The sequence below is a fragment of the Pteropus vampyrus genome, unplaced genomic scaffold (assembly GCF_000151845.1).
Source record: "Pteropus vampyrus isolate Shadow unplaced genomic scaffold, Pvam_2.0 Scaffold3, whole genome shotgun sequence".
In the NCBI taxonomy this organism is placed as follows: domain Eukaryota; kingdom Metazoa; phylum Chordata; class Mammalia; order Chiroptera; family Pteropodidae; genus Pteropus; species Pteropus vampyrus.
Genome location: NW_011888784.1, coordinates 2486534 through 2496341, shown reverse-complemented (window position 1 = coordinate 2496341; position 9808 = coordinate 2486534). Strand labels below are relative to the sequence as shown.

Sequence of the window (9808 nt, the reverse complement as noted above, 5' to 3'; positions counted from 1 at the left end):
TTTCCTTTCCTTTCCTTTCCTTTCCTTTCCTTTCCTTTCCTTTCCTTTCCTTTCCTTTCCTTTCCTTTCCTTTCCTTTCCTTTCCTTTCCTTTCCATGAATTAGCTGTTTCTCAAAGCTTTTGCCTATAAGATTTTACTATAAAAATTTTCAAAACAAAAATGTTTAAAGAGTTTTATAGTGAATATCCATATACCTACTACTCGGATTCCACCATTAACATGTTAGTATACTTTATCACATCTATCCACCTATCTGCTCCTCTTCCCACCTATCATATCACCTTCTTTTTGCTGTGTTTCAAATTAAATGGCAGGCATCAGAACCCTTTACCCTAAACACTTCAGCTACATAATTAGAGTTCGATATTTGTTTATGGTTCTTTTTTTTCCTTTTGAGGTAAAATTTATATATAATGCAATACATAAATCTTAAATTTATAATTTGATATGTTTGGACAAATGCCTGCCACCTAGCCTGACTCTACAGACTGAGAACACAGTTCAGGGTACACAGTGGCTCTCCTGACCACGGGGCTCAATGACTGCCCCATGTGGTGTGGTCATTTGGCTCTTCTCTCCTTTAATATCAACACCATATTCACGCTTTAGCTATTCTCTCTCTCTGCTTCTCTTTGCTTCTGCTGTCCATCTCTCTGTATGCTTCTCTACTTCTGCTTTATGTCTGCCTTCCTCTTTGTGTATGTCATGGTCAGACTTGCTATGAAAGAGAATCTAGATGGTTCAGCTAGCCACCAGCCAGTATAAACCATCCCTGTTGGGTAAAGCTTGTCAGATTTCAGAGGGCTGTTTTACTTGATACCACGGATAAGTTATTGCTTTGGCTTCATCCTCTTTAGGGAACTATGGAAATGGCAGGCTCAGAGCCACACAGTAAACTTAATTCTGCATTCACAAGCCCAAGAGTACATAGTCTCTAAATAAAACTTACCAATCTTATCGCTCTTTCTTTTCTTTGCTATAGTTTATCTCATTTTATGTCCCCCAAGTCAAACTCCTTTGTGTCTGTTACTTTGCTGGAACTGTTAGTCCCTCTTAGTATATAACTCAAGTGAACTTTCCTGGGGGAGGCAGGCCATAAACTGCAAGGGGCTAATCACTCTAATATATAAAAAACTTCCAGAAATCATCAAGAGAAATACCTACAAACCAATAGATAAATGGACAAAGGACATGAATAGCCAGCATACAGAAAAATAAATTAAAAGGGTCTCAACACATGAAAAGATGGTCAACTTTGCTTTTACTAATAAGTAAATATATAAAATTTACATACAAATATATAATTACATATATATTATTATTAATATATACTCATAATAAAATATAAAAGGAATAATGAGGAAAATATCTGTCAACACTACAATAAGATATTATTTCTCACCTATCCCACTAGCAAAACCTGAAACCTCTAACTTAAGAATCCAATTCAGATCATATGCTGTATTTCTCCATGGCATTAGTCAATGTTAGGAAATATTGCAGAAATGATTAGAGCAGTGATATTAAAATCCTCAGGGAAAGAAAAAAATAATTTTATACCCAGTTAAACTGTACAAACATAAGTAAATAACTTAGAAATATTTTCAAATATGACAAATTAAGGAATGTAGTCATGGCCGCCACACGTGGCCACTTATTACATAGAGTATAATAAGAATGGTACTCCCTGGAAGTGTGCTGTGTACAACCTGCACAGATGTATGTAGCAGTCTCAAATATAGTTCCCATAAGACCTTGAAGAATGTCAAAGGATGAAATTGTGTAAAAGGTGAATGGAGAAGTTGTAGGAGGAGGACTGGCAGTGGAGATTGAATCTGTCTAAATGCAGCAATAAAACCAACGACTGTGGCAGTTATGGTTTTAGAATACAATGTGGATGTATAAAGGAAGGCGATGTGTAAAAATAATTAACATCATCAGATGGTGGAGAATGAGAAGGTGGGCAGTAGTGTAAGTATGTGTATATTTTCTCATTCTTCATTGTAGATGATCAAAAGATATTGTTAAAATCTGCTCAAACAACAGGCTATAAGTACATATAAAGATATAAAATAAAAAAAAAGAAAATAATATAACAACCAAAATTGGATAATGGAAGAGAAATATGGTAGGAGATATATTAATTTCATCTTCATTCATAATGTAGAGCCAATAGTTTTCCTAAAAAAATAGAGAATTAAAATTTGATTTTTTCATTATATATTTCAAAAATTTATTAATAAAAAATTATAACTATCCGTGTCTGAAAAACAAAAACATCTTGGTTAAAAGACTAGGCTTTGAAGTCAGACTGCCTAGCTTTGAATTCCAGGTCACTTGCTAGCTGTGATATCTTGAGCAAATTCATGAAATTTTCTAATCTTTAGTTTTCTCATTTGTAAAGTGAGATTATAATAGTACTTATTTCATAAGGTTGTGAGGAGTAAATACAATAATGCATCTAAAATGCTTAGCAGTAAGTGCTCAATAAATGTTAGCTGTTATTACTGTCACTTATTATTTTCATCACTAACTATATGTTAGGTTTGTACAGAACACCAAACTGAAATAAATTCTGAGCCATCGGGGTCCCAGTGTACATTAAAACAGAAATGCTACACTGGCATGTCTCAGATATACTGAAAACAAAGTAGCATTACCATTAACATAGAGATTAGAATTTTTGAAAAATTCACAATATCAACAAAATCAGATGACCTATCATTAATCTAGTATGGGTCAAACTTAAGTCTTCTGCAGACCCCTATCATGATTTTGTAACATTTGGATGGAACTTATATTTCTATTTACCTGATAATTTTTCTTTACTATTTACCTCATATTTTAATTATTTAAATAATAATTTACAATTTACCATTATAATTTAAAATCTATTCACTTTTAAAAAAACTTTCCTCATACCAAGCAATTGTATATATGGAATCGTTTTTGATGCTCTAGTTTAATTTTTAAACACATAATATTAAATATCTGACTGTAAAAATTGGTCCATATGCCTTATAAAGTCATCACAGGTACCACTCAATGGTTCACATGATACACTTTGGGAAGTGCTGTTTTTTATTCATCTAATAAATACTTTTGAGCACCTACTATGTAATAGGCACTGTTGTAGGCAGTGGAGGTACAGCAGTACATTCGACCTACAAACACTTCTGTTCTCATGGAGCACACATTCCATCAGGAGGGGCAGATAACAAAGAAAATAAAAAATACAATTTATAGTATGTGAGATGGTGATACGCATTATGGGGAAATATAGGGAAAAGAGGTAAGTAGTGTTGGAAGAGCGACAATGGGTGGATTATCATTTTAAAAATGCGTTTAAGAAATTTCCCTTTGAGAAAACTCCTGAAGGAAGGGAGTGAATAAGCCATGTGCCTGTTTGGGGAAGGGCCTTCCAGACTGACAGAAGAGCTAGTTCCAAGGGCCTGGGGTGGAAATATGCCTGGTATGTTCAAGGAACAGGGAGGTCAGCTGTCTGGAGTGCAGGGAGCAAAGGGGAGAATGGTAGATGAGGGGAGTCAGAAAGGTGACAAACAGTGAGTGGGCGAACAGGCAGGACTTGCCGCTGCTGCTACTGCTAAGACTATTGTTGCTGCTACGAATTCTACTATTATTTTAGGGGGTAAGGAAAAAGAACTCTCTCCTATGGTAAGGAGACATAAAATTCACAAATCGGTTTGTGTTTAGAGCCTTATTCTTAAATTTTTGCTTATGGGTCTCTTGGTCTGTGCAAACCACCAAACCTGCATGCCGCTTAAAAATCCTTAAAAATCCACTGCACCACATCTACCACCTAAGAATATTCCAACAAGGAATAATTTAATAAACAAGAGAAAATATACTGACCACTTAATGTCCTACCATTCTACTAGGCTCTGTGCAGAATACAAAAGAAATAAGATTTGGTCCCTGACTTTAAGGGATCCACAGTCTTGGAGTAAAAACAAACTTACAAACAGATAGGGATATTCTCAGCACAGTGCACTATAAAATTCTGTGTTGCTGGCTCAGTGCTGGAGTAGGAGGGAAGGATGACTCTAAAAAGGATGGTTAAGGGAGTTTCCTGGACAGGGCAGGCCTCGAGCTGCACCTTGAAAAGTGAATGGGCAGAGGGAGGGAATTCCGAGCAAGAAAAAACAAACGAACAAAATGCATAGCAATAGCAATGAGCTTGAGCGTGAGCCCCAAGTGGGAGATGAGGTTAAGGAGTTAGGTTAGGTTAGGGAGGATCTCAAAGGCTCAACAGTAAACAGATTAACTTACTTTTCCATGAGTAGAAGAAAAAAATTACTGATATATTATAAACCTCGACAGAGAAGAGATTGGCGAGAAGCCCATTCGGATGAACTCACTTGGAGAACTGCCGTGGGGAGCATTATGCTGAAAGGAGTCCCTTAATGCTTTCCACTCGCCAAAAATTCCATTTCCTATCTGAGGGCATTCAGGGAACTCTTCTTATCAGACCCCGGTCTCTAGCTGCAACAGGCTAGGCTGACCAAAGCCAGGGACAGTGAATTCTTTTTTCACAAGTTACAAGATTAGAGATTCCAGAATGGCAGGGATAAAGGCTGTACTTGTCCCATTTTCAGCAGATGGAGAGGAATTCAGTGGGCAGAAAGACAAGAAAATCTGTTGGTGAAGGCAGGGAGCCAGTGGTAGAAACAGGCCTGCCCCACACCCTCCGGAACCCAGAGTCTTGCCTCAGGCAGAAACCTCGCGCTCATCTTCCGCAGGTTAATTCCTTCAGCGGCTCCTCCAGCCCAGAGAATCCCCGGAGTTTTTCCCCCTTAGACACATGGGTCTGACTTTCCACCTCCATGCCTTTCACAGCCCAGAGGTGACACCATCTCTTCAGCTTCCCAACTGCTTATAAGTCTGATCTTTAACCTCTTAAGGAAAACGAGCCAGAAGAACAGAGATAACCATTGTGGGGGAAGTTTCAAGGTTACCCCATCTACTATGGCCTGACCCACAGGTCCCAGGTCTGCTTCTTAAGCAGTTCTTACAGTATATCCAAAGCATCATGAGCAGACATGCAGAATCTCAGCCCCTCCCAGCCCTACTGAGTCAGAATCTTCATTTTTATCAAGCTTTCCCGGCAGATGTTTCGGATGCACATGAGGTTTGAGAAGCGCCGGTCTAGTCTAGTTCACTCTGGGAATTCGTGCTTCAGGAAGAGGCTTCTCAGACTGCAGTTCGAGAAGCAGATGGGTTGGTGCTGCTGTTTGGTTTAGAGAGCTTGGCTCCCTGGACTTCTTTTTGGGGTGTCCTTCCCCTTCCTCTCTTCAGCCTGTGGACATTTGTCGAAAGCTTGCTGTGTGCTAGGTACCAGGCTAGGCTCTGGGATACAAGCATGAAAGGACCAACTCTGGCCTTTTGGCAGCCGGTGATCCGCCGGGAGGGAACAAAGCATGCATATGCCAAGGTAGAACACAGGGAAGTACCTGTGTCCCCTTAGGTGAATCACATAATTTCCTAGCAGCTCCCTTTTCTCCCGAATTCCTTGGCAAGCTTCAGGTCAGCTACACTGACTCTGAAAAACCCGTCTTCCTTCCTTACATGTCTGCATGACCACTTCCTGGGATGATAGATTCTGTAGCCGATTATCCCTGCTCGTCGGTATTCCGGTCAGTAAAGTCTCTTCCTTCCCATGTAAAGTCCTGCCTATTTTGCCTGTACTAATTCTAGAAGCTGTCCTTTTTCTCTAACTTCAATTAGCCTGATCCAGGCCCTTAGTCCTTATCAAGAATAATTCATTATCTTTGTAACTGGTCTTCCGGTCTTGTGTCTTGTCCCTGTCAAATCAATTCTCTATAGCAGATGGAGTGATCTTTCTGATATACAAACTGCGTGCTCATTAAAACTCTTCAGCATCTCCCTGTGTAGGATACGCTCTAAAGTCCTGATCAGAGCATATGGCACTTTTCATGACCTGTCTTCTGACTGTCTGCCTTCATCTACCATGACTCCTGTCTTGTGTTTCAGCTACAGCAAACCCCTAGACATCTTGCTTTTTTTTTAAAATCTTTCTCCAGATGCACTCATACTCATCCTTCTGCTTAGAACGGTGTTCTTTCCTTCTTTACCAAGTTGATGCCTGGTCATACTGCCACACCCAGTTCACCTAGCCTTTTCTGTCAGTTTTCCAACCCTAGCTGCATATCGGAGTCATCTGGGGAGCTTTTTCAAAAAATATCAAAACTCAGGGCTCACCCCCAGGGAATCTGATTTGATTGATTTGGGGACCGATGTCTGGACATTGGCATTTTAAAAAAACTTACCTAAATTGGTGCTTCTCAAACTGTACCGTGCACATGAATCCTCTGGGGATCTGGTTAAAATGCAGATTCCAATACAGCAGGTCTCAGGGGTGTGCGACTGTGCATCGCTAAGCAGCCACTAGGTGTTGCTGGTGCTGCTGGTCCACTGACTGCACTTGAGTGGTGAGGGTCCGGAATGGATGATCCCACGGTGCTGCCGGGGCTGGAAGCCCCTGTTCTCCAGGACCGTTTAGGTCTCTCAGTCATTGATCTCCCTTAGCTGCTCTATCTTCGTGCATACTGCCTTCTGGTTTTCTGACATGTGTCAGTAAGACTTCCTCTGACTTCCTCTGACATCCATCCACGATGAAAATACAATGAGCTGCTTCATGCGGGAGAAAATGTCATATGTCTTTTTACTAAGCAAACATTTTGGAAAAAAGATATAATTTTTCTTTAAAATGCTTGTGAGTAGATTGGTAAGACATCAAAGAAAGACATTTTTCACAGAAGCAAGAGAAAGGACTATTTGTTTGCTTTAGAAACAAAACTCGTGGCCTATTTGAAGTATTTGAAGGAAACAGTATGTACAGATATAAAAAGCAACTGAAAAATTTACAGTAGCAATGATGGCAATAATGAAAATAGCTAACACTTACTAAGCATTTATTATCAAAGTACAGTAGTCCTGCCTTGTGTGCCATTTTGCTTTCTGTGGTTTCAGTTATCCTCAGTCGACCGTGGTCCAAAAAATTAAATGGAAAAAAAAAATTGAGAAATAAATAATTTCTCAGTTTTAAATTGGACGCCATTCCGAGTACCATGATGAAATCTCTCACTGTTCCTTTTCGTCCTTCCTGAGACATGAATTGTCCCTTTGTCCAGTGTCTCCATACTGTGTACACTACCCACCTGTTAGTCGTGTAGTAGCCATCTCGGGAATCAGATTGACCGTCACGGTGTCACAGGGCTCATGTTCAGGTAACCCTTACTTTACTTAATAATGGCCCCAAAGTCATTCATATAACTTTTATTACCGTATATTGTTATAATTGTTCTGTTTTATCATTAGTTATTCTTGTTAATCTCTTATTGTGCATAATTTATAAATTAAACTTTATCATAGGTGTGTATGTATTGGAAAAAAATACTGTATAGAGTGTTTGGTACCATCTGTGGGTTCAGGCATCCACCGGGGGCCTTGGAATGTATCCCACATGGATAAGGGGGGACGACTGTACTGTTCTAAACACTTTATATGTAATAACTCCGTTACTCCTAAAAGTATCCTTGGGGGTAGTTTCTATTAATTATCCCCATTTCACAAGTGAGGGAATGGAAACACAGAGGTGTTAAGTATCCAGCTGCTTGGACTAGCAAGTTGCTTAAGTGAGACAAGTGAGTTAATAATAAAAAGTATTCAAGAGCGCTAGAATCATCCAGAGGTTAGAGACATCATTTAACATCCATGAAAGGAGATCACTGAGGAAATCTTCCAGAAAAATACCCCTTCCGCAGCATGTGGTTTCCACACTTTCAGTGGTATTAGTGAACATCATATTGGCAAGGAAAAGTTTCGACTCACGACTTTGAATGTAGTTTGAAAATCCTGGGAGCAATGAAGGAAAAAGTGCTTATTCTTGCTTCAGGGAGATTTACCAAGAAGAGATGTTATCTTTTGTGTAACCTTTGTTGCTTTCTTATTTTCAGATACTTCAGCCAGTCTAGTACATGTTGGAAAATTCTCCCAAAAGGACATTTTAAAGATTACTTTGATATTAAATATTTGGATTTAATATTTACACTTAATATTTAGTAGATATCTGAAAAAGTATGTACCAGTAGTTGCATAAAGTATATGTGCTATTTATATGGTCTAACGGGCTTTCCAGGAATGAAACCTACATTTATACAACTGTATCTGTAGAACATAAGCATTCTACTTATGACGGCTTGACAACTTTCCTTATGACTGTTGGCCAAAGCCCAAGAAGGTTATGAGTAGGTTTGTGCACACATGTGTTCCTTAACACTTTATGTGCATGTTTTCTCAAGGTCTAGGACTAGATTTATTCATCTTTTTATCCAGTTTCTGGCACAGTACTCAAGATGCTTATCAAACCAAACGAGTATCAATGGCTAATATATATTGAGTGCTCTCCCTGAACCAGGCTCGGTGCTAAGTGATTTGCTGGGGTTAGCTCATTAAAGCCTCTCCCTAAAGCCTTGTGGTGTGCACACAAGCCTACGCCCTCTGATGACAGAACCACCCTCCTGAACACTACATGTCAGTGCTTCTCTACCTGTGGGCTTGGGCTGCCCTGAGGCCACCTGTCCTTCCAGCTGCCAGACTGCATACAACCCCCAGGCCTGATTCTTCCCAAGAGACCTCTCTCTTCCTGAGCCGTTTGAAGGGCCTCGCTATCACACAGCTCATGAGCTGGGCGGAAAAGCTACCGACACACTCCGAGCCCAGGAAATCAAATTTCCATTTTATCCACATTCCGAGATTCTCTCTCAAGCCTAAATCAGATACATTTTTCCCCATTTAAATTTTTGAAAATAAATTACAGTTGCATTCCAAGATTCTCTCTGAATTCTAATTCAGATGTTTTTTTTTCCCAACTTGAATTTTTAAAGAGTGAATACTACCAAAGTTTGACATTCAGAGTCCACGTTTAATTAGAAACTATCTTAAATGTGGCCCGGCTCTTGAATTGCCAAGTAGGCTTATGATTTAGGTATTTTCTCCATTTTACAGGTGAGAAAACTGAGGCATAATAGTGTCTTATCCAAGGTCACACAGCTTGAGTGGATTTCTGTTCCTTGAAACCCATTGATTCCTGAGAGAGTGGATTTGGCCCTGTGATTCTCCCTGGTTGTGGGGGTGTGCATCCCCATATACTTGGCATGGTAATTGATGTAAATGGAATACAATGTAAGGTCTTTTCTTTTTCTTTTTCTTCTTCTTCTTTTTTTTTTTTTGGCCAAAGTGAAGTTGTGTTTTCCTTGAGAAGATAATATGGACTTTCCAGAGTGGAATCCTTAATTCTCGTTCAGCAAATATTGGAGTCGCTGCCTCGTGTCAGGGAAGCACATGAGACCTACCTGGACCCATGAGACCTACCTCCACACAGCTTTTCATCAGCAGCTTCTACATACCTGAATCCTGATTGGTAGTTACCATCATCCAGCTTCTGGAGAATACATATTGCTTGCCTCTCTGTCTTCCTGCTCCGACTGTACTTTTTAAGTTCCCTGCTCCTAGGCACTTCTGTCACTGGATAGAAGAAAGAACAGAAGAGATGCAGGTAAAAAAAAAAAAAACCACAAAACCAGCCAGTCTTGCTCCATATTTTGAGTTCCAGTCCTAAGTTTGGCAGAAGACAAGGTTTATAGACTGGCCAAGAGGATGTTTAATTAAGGGGCCCTTGACTCTGAATCCTCCTTCCCATCTCCATTACATTCCCTAGGTTCCTCATTCCTGGAGGCATCAGAATGTGGTGGGAAGAACCCTGGC

General features: G+C 39.8%; 1 long non-coding RNA gene across 1 annotated transcript in view; it reads left to right on the top strand.

Moving 5' to 3' along the window:
* LOC111740297 overlaps window positions 1-9460 on the top strand; it is a 63681-nt gene extending 54221 nt beyond the window's left edge. The window contains exon 3 of the long non-coding RNA XR_002780568.1: window positions 9282-9460. This is a non-coding gene — a long non-coding RNA (uncharacterized LOC111740297). The remainder of the gene's footprint in view (window positions 1-9281) is intronic.
* The last annotated feature ends 348 nt before the right edge of the window (window positions 9461-9808 follow it).